Source organism: Eptesicus fuscus, chromosome 8, assembly GCF_027574615.1.
Source record: "Eptesicus fuscus isolate TK198812 chromosome 8, DD_ASM_mEF_20220401, whole genome shotgun sequence".
NCBI classification, from domain to species: domain Eukaryota; kingdom Metazoa; phylum Chordata; class Mammalia; order Chiroptera; family Vespertilionidae; genus Eptesicus; species Eptesicus fuscus.
The window spans coordinates 28446126-28454757 of NC_072480.1; the positions used below are offsets into that span (position 1 = coordinate 28446126).

The 8632-nt window shown below is 37.9% G+C and overlaps 1 pseudogene; it reads left to right on the forward strand.

Annotated features, from left to right (window-relative positions):
• The first annotated feature begins 6508 nt into the window (after window positions 1–6508).
• On the forward strand, window positions 6509–8076 carry LOC103289703 (L-lactate dehydrogenase A chain-like; annotated as a pseudogene).
• Window positions 8077–8632: the final 556 nt, after the last annotated feature.

An 8632-nucleotide genomic window follows, 5' to 3' on the forward strand; every position in this document is an offset into this window, starting at 1 on the left:
ATAATATGGTACACTGCAATCCAATGATGACATGACTAACCTTTTTTCTTTCCACCAGAAGTGGGAAATCTCATGTCCTGGAACTGTTAATGCCTTTATTCACCTAAAAAATGACTTACTCCAGAGGGCAAATGTATGTTCACCAGTGTGTAAATTCAACTATTCAGAAATGGCTGTGCTACCCAGAGTGCAAAGTAATATATAACATGGAACTTAAAGTTTAACTGTGGGTTTGAAAACTGCCTCTACTATATATTAGCTTTGTAGCTTTGATCAACTTAACTTCACAAAGCTACTAAAGCCTGCAAATCCTCAAAATAATAATATCACCTATTTCACAGGGTTCTTGTCAAGAGTAAGAGGGATGCATAGAGAGCATTTTGAGTATACAGCAAATATTAGGCAATTAATGAACATTAGTTAAGGATATCTAATGTTGATCTTCCAAGAAAATGGTTTTTAATTATTTGAAAGCACAGTTAATAATACAGTTAAATCACAATTCTGTAAATTTATAAACTACATTTTTGTAAAATTATATTTCCTTAGTATGTGTGATGAACTCTGGTATATCATTTCTCTTCCCATTCTATTCTACATTTCTGTATAATATTTTCTTTTCTGAATTCTGAGCTGGACCCACTAAACTGATTTCACAATTCACTAAAAAACAATCCTCTGTGACATAAATAATAAAGAAATAATATTGAAAAGTAGATAATCATGATAGTAAATACTATTTTGTATTTAAATATATGACATAATAAAGTCTAGATTGTGATAGTTTTGGTTCTGAGGAATTTCAAGTCTTGTTTGTACTCATAAATAAATTGTACTTTTGTGGGAGAGAATTTCAGTGTCTGGTAGAGGATGTTGCAATAATGTATTTTTTTCTTAATGACACCTGGAAACTTTGTGTAGAGAAGGATATTCCGAAAACTAAAAAGAAAGAAAGAGCTAAAGATATTTTTTTCTGTACTAAAATAAATAACACATGGCCTGGACATAGTATTTGAAATAAGAATTGCCTTAGAAAATATAAAATAACTGTTTATCAAAAGATACAACATTTTCAAATGTAAAACAAATTCTGTTCTTATACTTACACTGTTCTGATTTCTAGTACATTAATATTCTGGACACTGAAAATGTGCTAATTCAAAGTCATGTAAATGTATGGGTCACGGAGTTCATTTGCTATTTCTCTGGGCATTAGCACAAAGATTCTTGCTCCTTTCAATATAGTCTGTAATTCGTTTAAGTATTACATTTTCAGCTCTCAATTAGGTTTTCAAATCTTAGTAATTTGATGAATTTTCTTACTATCACATCTGATTTTTAATAATTTAGTTCCTGACTCCACTCCTTGATTGTATGGCATGTTATCATGACTTACTGATTTTTAATATGCTTTTCATATTTATGTACATATAAATCTTTTTAACATCTAAATTTCACCATAGATAGCACATGAACTAGAAGTGTTTCTAATTCTCTACTGCAAAAACTAAGTATTCATGGGATTAGATGAAAGATCTAAATTATTAGTCTAATTTATTTATAAAAAAATAGGTTCAAAGTTTCTTCACTTATCCTGAAAAAGCATATTCAAAGCTTCATGTTCTTAGTGACCATTTATTTTTATTTCCAAATGAATGTGGATGTAAAGTTTTATCATTAAATTTCAGTTCCCCCATTGAAAAGAACTTCAGAGGAAAACAAAAAAATTCTAATTTAAAAATTCTTACCACCCTTTACTTTTCATATATCTCTTTTCCTAAAAGTAAATCAGCTTAGAAGGACTAGTGATAGAAGTTTGCTTTTATAAAAGCTTACAAAAACTATAATACAACAAACAAAATAAGTGTTGAACATTTGAATATATTTAGTAAAATCATGAAATAAGCTCTTTCCAAAGGTTTACAATGAATATAAATAAGAATTACTTCACTCTCTTAGACTTCTCACAAAGTAAGTTGGAGATTGAAATCTGGTTCTGGTTAGGAGAAATGAAGATTTATTTGAAGTATTATAAAATTTATAACAAGTTTCTAAGAAAATTATATTAATGAGTATATAAATACCTTCTGATTCACCTAATTGCTAAAGACATTTCATAGTAAAATATCATGATAAAAAGAAATGTTTTATGTTTAATTGAAATTCTACTTTTTAATGAATTGATTTCTCTTAGACTAAAATACTAATTAAATAAAACAAGACAATAGAGCTTTAGGTTCCAGCCAAGATAGAGTAACCTTATTCCGCCCTTTTAATAAAACTAAAAACCTCTGTATATAACACAACAAATAAGCATAGAAGGACTGTGAAAGCAGAAAGAAGAAGGCAAACTGCTTAGGAACCTCATAACTGAAGGAATGATATGATAGTGAGTTTCCGGCTTTCCCTATTGCCTCCCATAGATCCTGGACAGAGTGCTATGGAAGCTGCCAACCCAGAACTGCCAAAAAGCACAGTCAGAAATAAGCTCCAAGAAAAATCTGCTCTCTCTAGACAAAGGGCCAGGAAGAGGGTAGCCTAAAACTCCAAAGGAAGCCTCCCTACCCTTCCCCCATTGTTTCAGCAGGGCCAAATGGAGAATGATTTCCACCTTCCCTTGACCCCATGGAAGCAGGCAGTGTGCTTCAAATGCCCCACAAGATAAAATTGGCTAAGTGGCGAGCAAATCAATTCCTTACATTGTTGAGTTATGTAAACTTGTAGTGATTAATTAGTTATCATATGTTGTTTAGAGACTTTTATAGATGATAACTTCTAATAATTAAATTGATCAAATAAGCCTATTACTTCTGAATATAAACCTAACATACATACACTAGAGGCTCGGTGCACGAAATTTGTGCATGGGGCGGGACAGGCCCCTCAGCCTAGCCTGAACCCTCTCCAATCTGGGACCCCTTGGGGGATGTCCGGCTGCCAGTTTAGGCCCGATTCTGGGGATTGTGCCTAAACTGGCAGCTGGACATCCCTCTCACAATCTGGGACCACTGGCTCCTAACTGATCTCCTGCCTGCCTGCCTGATCACCCCTAACTGCTCCCCCTGCTGGCCTGTTCACCCCCAACACGCCCCCCTGCCGACCTGGTTGCCACCAACTGCCTCCCCCGCTGGCCTAGTCGCCCCTTACTACTCTCCCCCCCCCACTGGCCTGGTTGCCCCCAACTGCCCCCTGCCAGCCTGGTCGACCCTCACTGCTCACCCCCCAGCCAGCCTGGTCACCCATGCAGCCTACTGCTCGGTCGTTTGGTCACCCCTCAATAACCCCCCTGCCAGCCTGGTCACCACATGAAGCCTGTTTGGTCATCTGTTCGGTTGTGATGGTCGTTTAAGCTTTTATATATATAGATAGACAGATAGATGATAGATAGATAGATAGATAGATAGATAGATAGATAGATAGATAGATAGTCTGATTCATTTGAATCTCAGTTTTTATACTGAAGAATCTTGAGTAATAAAGTCTCCAACTTCTATTATATTTAAATTGAAATCACATGATCTTGAACATGAAATAAACCAACAGAATTCCCTGATTTTCTGTATCTATAAATATACTTAATGGTGTTGATTGGAAGTGTCACAGCTTTGTGAGATAGGGGATTGAATTTCATTTTAGATTTCAAGTAACAAGGGGAATAAAATAGCCCTCTCCTTGCCCCACTACATTTATCCAATAAATATTTTTGTGTTGAGTGTATACTGTGTAAAACCAATCTTTCATTTATTGAGGATACAATAGTGAATAAAATAAAAGACCTATCTCCTGTAATGTATTTCTAAAAGGCAGGGCAGAAAAATAGTCAAGGAAATAAAAGAAAATGCCTAGTATATGAGATGTTAATGAGAACCTAGGGGAAAAATAAATATGGCATGTCATAGAAATATGAATAGTTGGGGAAGGGAGACAGTTTTATTTTTTAACTGATTTTAAAAAGGCAAAGAGAGAGAGAGAGTGTGTGTGAGAGAGGGAGAAATACATTAATTGGTTGCCTCACCTTTTGGTGTACTGAACAGAGCTCCAACCCGGCTAGGAAGGCTAGGAGATGTTTTTAGATAGGGAAAGTTTCACTCAATGGGTTTTATTTGAGTAAAGACATAGAGAAATTAGAGAGTCAGCTCTGGAGCTATGTACTAGTAAAGAAAGGACCTGAAAGAGAAACATCCCCGATATAATCAAAGAACATTGACTAGAATAGAGAACTGAGGGGGTGAATGATAGGATTTAAGAAAGGAAAGCTGTTGGATATATATAGTATGGACCTCTGTGAGAACTTTGGCTTAATTCTGATTGGCAGTGGAATTAAAATATTTTGAACATAAGAGTGACATGATCACCTCACATGTTAATAAGAAGCACTAGTTCTTTGTGGACATGATAAGTTGTGCTAATGCAGTCACTCAGGTCTTCAACTGCTGAGAGGTGTTCAGTTTGACATTGTCCTGTTCAATAAGACGGTTGTAAGGACTTTGAGCACAGTGTAGACACTCTGCTGGAGTCCCTGGGGGAAACAAGACAGGGAAATTCCTGCTTCAGCCCCAAGTAACAATGGCCTGTGTCTGCAGGATGGACCAAAAGGTCAAGGACACTGATCCTCTCCTGGCTCCCAGACAGACCTGGGACCTGGCAGTCCTGCTCAACAATGGGGATTTCTGTGGAATCCCCACTTGCCCTGCTTCCTCCCTAGGGCCCCAGCAATAAAATTGAGCTGCAAAATAAATAAGTAAGAATTTTACAAAATCACCTTGGTCATTCTTTTGAGATTAGACTATAGCAAGATAAAGGAAGAGGGAGCTATTCTAAGAATTAGGTACAAGATGATAATTGATTGGATTAGAGTGTTTATCTTGTAGTTAGTTGAAATTGATTGAAGGCAGAATCAATTAGATGTGTTGATAGATTGAGTGTAGAATTTAAGAGAAATTTAGGATTTTAGGCTGATTCTAGATATTTTTAACTGGACATATAGACAATGGAGCTTCCATTTACAAAATGAGGACTATGATAGAGCAAGTTTGGGGAAGAGAGGAGGTTTGAGGAGAGATGAAGAGAACAAGCCAAAGAGACATGAAACAGCTAAGGAGGTAGAAAAAAAAATGAGTTTAATTATCTGGATACCTAATAATAATAAAAAAAAAGCATTCTGGAAAAGAGAAGGTGATGTACTGTCTAATACTACTGATATGTCAAATTAAGTGAGACCAATTATCCACTATTAGATTTAGCAATGTGAAGGTCATTGGTAATTTTGACATGGAATAGTGGGCATAAAAGACTAATTGATGTAGGTTTTAGGGAATTGGTATAGAGGAGTGGGAGACAACAACAATAGAAAATTATCTTAAGGAGAAGAGAAGTGAGTATATACAACATAAAGTGTAAAGGTGACACCAGCTTGGCTGTTTGTTTATCCCTTCATGCACACAGTATAAAAAAGTCAAGCATTTTGTTTCCCTGAATGCTTATAACAAACTTATAAGATAAATATATTAATATCCACACATTATGAGTGAGAAAATGGAGGTACATCAAGGTAAGGAAATTAGCTCAAGATTAAAGAGACCCCCATTTTTAAGTACAATGTTATCCTAATAATCAGGTAATAGAGCTGTATAATTTAAAATATGTTTGTCAATTTGGTGGACTTTAAGGAAAGAGATGCATCATCAAAGTTCACATAGCAAAAAATCTGGAGTTGCATGACTATAGATCTGGTTAATTTAGCAATGCAATAATATTGGAGGTCCTGTTTGAGTTCTTGCAAAAAGGCTGCAGAGCTCCAAACATTTAAAAGTTGGAAGGAAGGGCAAGGGGATTCTCTTGGTGAGCTGTAGAGGAAGAAAACTTTTGTAAAATTTCCACCTTTTGTACCTTATTGAGCTCTTGCTGTAATGGATGTTGGGAACATGAGCAACCAGCCTTTTCAATGGGATCTCAGCTACACCAGCAGGGAGAAAGGAGTTGAGAATATCTGCTGTATTAACAGGCACAGATCTGTTAAAAAGAAGACTCAGGACAGAGAAAGAGAATCATATTACATCATGTAACTGTACCTGTTGAGTAAGTGACAATCTTATTTTGAGATGATATCAAAAAGGTGAGTAAAGTCTCTAAGCTTAATTTAAAATGTGTGCAGAGTACAGGAGCAGCTTCCCCCAAGTGCAGATCCAAAGCTAGTGCCACCCATGTCCCGCACCTCCCCCGCCCCCCACCTCTGTGTGCACTCCAGATTCCTTTTGATTCTTCTTCTTTAAATTCTCACCCAATGACATACTTAGAGAGAGGAAGGGAAAGAGAGAGACAGAGAGACATTAATGTGAGAGTGAAATATTGATGGTTGCCTTCTGTAAGCTTTGCAACCCAACTGGGATCAAACCTGCAAGCCAGGTATGTCCCTGACCGGAAATTGAACCAGCAAACTTTCAGTGCACAGGAGGGAGCTCAACCAACTAAGCCACTCAGGCCTGGCCTTTTGGAGTCTTAGTACAGTATGGCAACTGTTATGTATCAGCTGATTCTGAATCTGCTTAAGGAAGAACAAAACCCCTACAATAAGATTACAATTGTTGGGTCGGTGATGTTGGCATGGCCTGTGCCACCAGGATCTTAATGAAAAATATAGTGGATGAATTTGTTCTTGTTGATGTCATGGAAGACAAATGGAAGGGAGAGATGATGGGTCTCCAACATGGCAGCCTTTTCCTTAAAACACCAAGATTTTTTCTTTGGCAAGACTGTAATATGACCTCAAACTCCAAGCTAGTTATTATCACAGCTGGGGCAAGTCAACAAGAGGAAGAAAGCTGTCTTAATTTGGTCCAGCATTAAGTAAGCATATTTAAGTTCATTATTCTTAACCACCATATTTTCTGGCGTATAAGACGACTGGGCATATAGGAGATTTTCATGGGTTAAAAAGTTGTCTTATACGCCGGAAAATACGGTAGATGTTCAGTACACAAATTCGTGCACCTTTAAAGGAACTGTGGGCTGCAATGCTGCAGTGGGTAAAGGGGCGGGTCTTGGCCCATCCTCCATGCCCCTGCCTGACCACTCCCACCACGACCCCTGGTCCCCTGTCTGTCAGAAGCTCCCGCTGCCACAGCTCCCACATGCTGACAGCTCTGGTGGCTCACTGGCACCTGCTGACAGTACAGAGTGATTGGGGCTGGTGTTGGCAGCAGGCACAAGCACTGGGCAGGATTGCAGTGCACAGGAGCAAAGAATTTTCAGTAACCACCAGAGCCTTGCCTTGATGACAGTGACTGGTGCCCCACCTTGGTCTGGCATCCCCGCTTACCTGTTCCAGAATCCCACTGTGGCCAAAGCCCACCGTGTTACACACTATGAAGCCTGCTGCCAATGCCCACCATATTCCACACACACCCCCTAGTGGTCAGCGCACATCATAGCAACCAGTTGTTTGGTTGTTCTGCCATTGGGTCTATTTGCATATTAGGGTTTTATATATATAGATGTTATAAAATACAGCCCCAACTGAAAACTGTTTATTATTTCCAGTTCAGTATATCTTGACCAATGTGGCTTGAAAGATAGCCAGCTTTCCTCAAAACTGTGTTATTAGAAGTGGTTGCAATCTGGATTCATTCAAGATCCATTATGTAACAGGAGAAAGACTGGGAGTTCACCCACTAAACTGTCATGGTGAGTCCTTAGGGTCATAGAGACTCTAGTGTGCCTGTATGGAGTGGAGTGAATGTTGCTGGTGTCTCCCTGAAGAATCTGCCTGATTTAGGCACTGATGCAGATAAGGAGCAGAGGAAAAAAGTCAAACTAAAAGACTACAAACACATCCTGGACCATTGGACTATCTGTGGCATATTTGGCAGAAAGTGTAATGAAGAATCTTAGGTGGGTGTATCTAATTTCCACCATGATTAAGGATCTCTATGGAGTAAGAAATGATGTCTTCCTTAGTATTCCTTGCATCTTGGGACAGAATGAATCTCAGATGTTGTGAAGGTGACTTTGACACCTGAGGAAGAGGCCTTTTTGAAGAAGAGTGCAGATATACTTTGGAGGGGGGGGGGGGACTAAAAGGAGCTGTAGTTTTTAAAGTCTTCTAATGTCATACCACTTCACTTTCTAGGCTACAACAGGATTTTAGTTGAAGAGTATTCATATTGCCCTTTTTGTCTGAACTGTGACTAAAACCATAATAAGGCAGCTAAGGAAAGACATCAATTTCCTAAAGTTAGAAATAAGAATGGTTCATAAAACCCTGAAGCTATATCCCGATAGTGGATGGTACTTATCTTGTGTAGTATTAAACTGGTTAGTGTGAAATAGTTCCACCTCCTCAAAGGCACTGCTGCCAAAGTTGCACACACTACAGTTGCCCTTCAAATTAGATATGTGTTCACTCTGTGTTATATAACTTCCATTTCCTTTGTCCAACATTTTTTTCTGCAATTAATCACATCCTGGGACCCAATGTTTAAATCCAATATTGCATTTCTTATGCATAACTGTTCTAAAGTATCTTATTTTGTGTATTATACATATCAGAACAGTGTGCATTGCCATATAACGTAAAAAGATCTACATATAAATAATGCAGCCAACTATTCAAGTGTCATGCCAACTAAAACAC